Genomic DNA, 3894 nt, shown 5'->3' with positions numbered 1-3894 from the left:
TTCCTCGACAGATGCTCCTCCGACCCGCTGATGGACGAGGATGAAGTTTTCCTTGTATGGAGATCTGGAGGAGCACAGCTTGGGTTTTTGAGCTCATGGTTACAGAATTTTAGTCTGTTTGTCTTTTAAATATTGTTGAAACAAGTCTGAGGATATAAAGTGTTTTTATTCATTCTGCTGGCTGATGACCTTTAGGGGTCACATATGACTCCTGGATAGAGGACAGGACCTTTAAATGGGACGTATGACTTTTTTTTTCTTAAAGGGGAGGTGTACTGAGAAACGTATGGTACTTGTTCTTTGTGAAATTGGTAACTCTGAGTTTCACATGCATGCAGAAAGTGAAAATTGTCTTCACCCCCCACATGCTGCATTAGCTGATAAAATATAAAATAGATGGAAAAACGTTCGGCTCAGAAAAAGCCACATTACATTCACTGACTCACGACCATGGGAGTCTGTTGTTGATTTAGCATCAGGAGAGAGCAGAGCGTGCTAGAACCGTTACCAGACTCCACAACATGGCGGCTCTCCTTCAGGCTCGTGTTGTTTGCAGAGATAAAACATCAATGTTGCAGTGTGAACAAAGGCAGCGGAGGAGTTACGTTGCCTTTAGCCAATCAGAAGCATGCTTATAATGAAGATTATGAGTAAGACTCCAGATCCTGCTGTTTTCTGCCTCCCTGTCCTCTGACTAACTTCTACGTTCTGAAACTGGACAGCCTGAGCTTTCCTTCCCCACAGGAATGACTCACAAGGCATGCATTTGTTTTAAAGTTATACTCGTGAAGTCCTTTGCACTAAATACCCCTCATAGAAAGAGACAATCGTCATGCCGATGATTGTCAGCTCTACCTGCCACTTTGCCAGGGGGCAGGTGGCTCGCTTTCACCACCCCTTGATTGCATACCGTACCGTACCATTTTATTCACAAAAGCACTTCAACATGACATCACAACCAACCAAAGTGCTGTACAAAATAAAACAACAAAAGCATAAAATACTGGAGTCATAAAATCAATAAAAAAAATACAGCGAACGGTTCCAAACAAAACAATAAAAACAATAAAAAATATTAAAATTAGTCAGACCACAAATTTAAGATGGGAAAACCACAGTGGAAGGAGGTATGACAAATTGTTGATGCTAAGAATCGAAGGCCATGGAGAAGTCATGCGTTTTCCGCCTCGATTTAAAGACGGGAAGTGAGGGTGCTCGTCTAACCGGAAGGGGAAGTGAATTCCAAAGTTTTGGGGCACAGATACAAAAAGCCCTTTCCCCAACGCGCCTTAGGGATGGTGAGGAGGAGTTCATCTGCAGACCTGAGCATGAGAGGGGTGGTAGAAATGGAGGAGTTTGCTCGTATAGGGAGAGGCCTGACTGTTTAAACATTTGAATGCAAGTAGTTGAAGTTGATCCTGAACTGAACGAGCAACCAATGCAGTGTTTTCAGAATGGGTGTGATGCATGGCTGAAATGAAGTTATGGATGAGCTCCAGTTATTTGCACTTAAAAACTGAGGTCATTTTGCTGACCCCGGTAGGGCTGCTTGTACAGCCCCTGAGGTTGTCCTCTCTTCGTTAGCCCCTCGCGTGATGACGGTTGTCACCAGCCTAGGGGTAAAATTCGATGCTGCTCTCAGGTTTGATGCACAAATTTCGATGGTTGAACGTTCTTGTTTTTTCCACCTCTGACGGGTCGCTATGATGAAGCCAATGCTGTCGAGGGCCCATTTAGAAACAATTTTACATGCATTTGTATTTTTATGCCTTGACTATTGCAATGCTGTGCATGTTGGTGTGAGCTCAGGTGCACTTGCCCGCCTTTAACTTGTCCAGAACTCAGTGGCGAGATTCTTGTCTAGTACTAGGAGGAGGGAGCATATCAGTCCTGTATTGGCCCAACTTCACAGGCTCCCAGTTGAGTATCGGGTTTAGTTTAAAACTCTGCTGTACGTGTACAGTATAAAGCCCTACAGAGCACTGCTCCATAGAAACACCCCCTCAAGGGCCTTGATTTCCCCAGACAGGGAACTCTAGGAATTGACACGCTCCAGATACAGATCTAGGGGTGATCTGTGGGGTGATTGTGCATTCTCTGTGGTGGCCCCAAGCTTTTGGAACGTGTTGCCTTTGCTTGTGAGGCAGGCACCATCTCTCTAGTCTTTTAACTCTTGTTTAAAGACACACTTTTACCAACTGGCCTTTTCCCATTGAGTCACAAGACAGTCTTGGTTTTATTGTGATTTTGTTCTTTTGCAGTTTTTTTAGGTTCATTTTTATTATTACTAATTTAACAATTGTTATTGTCTGAGTGTTTTTTTTAAATGCTTTTGGTTCATTTATTTATTGTGAAAGTGTACAACACCTTGGGCTTCTACAAAGGTAGTGGAAGGGGCCATAGAAATAAATGACAATAAAGCAATTTCACCAGTTTCAGTACCTTCCAGAATGAGCTGTTTCAGGGCTCTGTCACTTTAGGGGGAAAACACACACACACCCCTCCCTGCTCAGGTCGCTATAAGCTGAACAGCTCTGATATCCAAGAGGGGCTCAGAGTAGAGCTGCTGTCTCATGCCTGTGGCCTATGGCCTGTGGGGCAGCAGTAGCTCAACAGGTTGAGTGGGTTGTCCAGTAATCGGAAGGTTGCAGGTTCGATCCCGGCTCCAGGCAGAGAATTCTGCTGTTATGCCCTTGGGCAAGACACTTAACCCACCTTGCCTGCTGGTGGTGGTCGGAGGGACCGGTGGCGCCTGTGCTCGGCAGCCTCGCCTCTGTCAGCGTGCCCCAGGGCAGCTGTGGCTACATCGTAGCTCATCACCATCAGTGTGTGAATGTGTGTGTGAATGGGTGAATGATAAAGCGCTTTGGAGTCCTTACTCTGCGAGGTGCTATACAAGTGTGGGTCATTTATTTATCATGTGAGGTGGTTCTATTCCAACTTTTCCGTTTTTCTCAAAAGACTTTTGAGAAACACATCTTTTATTTCATGTTTGGTGTGTTCAGAGAGGCAGTAGACCAAGGCGGCGCTGCATCTCCCGCTGGCACAAACGGATGCAAAATGTGAGCTTTGCACATTATTTCTCCTTTAATGAGACAAGGAACATCTAAAAGAAAAACAATGACAAACAGCTTGGAAAGATTCCTGGTTGTTACCGATTCGGGTCAGTCTTTAGTTTGCTGGATAGAGAAACATACGGTGAGGAAGAGGTCTGTTTCATCACAGAGGAAGAATGAAAAATATGAAATGTGGCTGAACAGAGGCAGATGTTCCACATATTTAGAGTCGGCCCCACCTGTAACTTAATGAGACACACTGGACACACAAAGTCAAACACCCCTTCAGGAATGTGACTCCATATTTAGGATTTTCTGGAGCAAGTTCCACACGCTGAAGGACAGATGATAGATTTTGGGGTCAAAGTTCAAAACCAGACCTCAGAATTTCCTAATGTGCTTCCAAACACCAGCTAAAGGTTTGGAAATGCTGCAGAGTTGGTCAGGTTGTTCGTGACGGAGTGTGGAGGGATGCAAAGAGAAGAACCGATTAGGCTTTGTGTCGGCGCCAAAAGTGGAGCCGGTTCTGTGACCGCCAACGACAAGCAGCAAATCATCTCCAACAGGCGCTCACTTCAGATGTTTTCATTCCACCACGCTTATGAATTGAGTGACATTCCAACACATGATGCTGAAAACAACTTCCTCGGTGACTCCCAAACCACTTTTCCACAGGAAGATTGATTTTCCAAATGCAATTGCTCTCTGAGCGATGGAATCTGGCCCAGAGGAGACGATGAACCTGAGCTGGTGTCGAAGAACCACAAACTGCAATTCCTCTGCAGCCTCGAGTCCACTGATGCCAGGGGGCTGGGAGTCAGGATCTCTCACTTTATTT

This window comes from Nothobranchius furzeri, chromosome 8 (genome assembly GCF_043380555.1).
Source record: "Nothobranchius furzeri strain GRZ-AD chromosome 8, NfurGRZ-RIMD1, whole genome shotgun sequence".
NCBI lineage: Eukaryota > Metazoa > Chordata > Actinopteri > Cyprinodontiformes > Nothobranchiidae > Nothobranchius > Nothobranchius furzeri.
Note: the sequence above shows the minus strand (reverse complement) of the source record.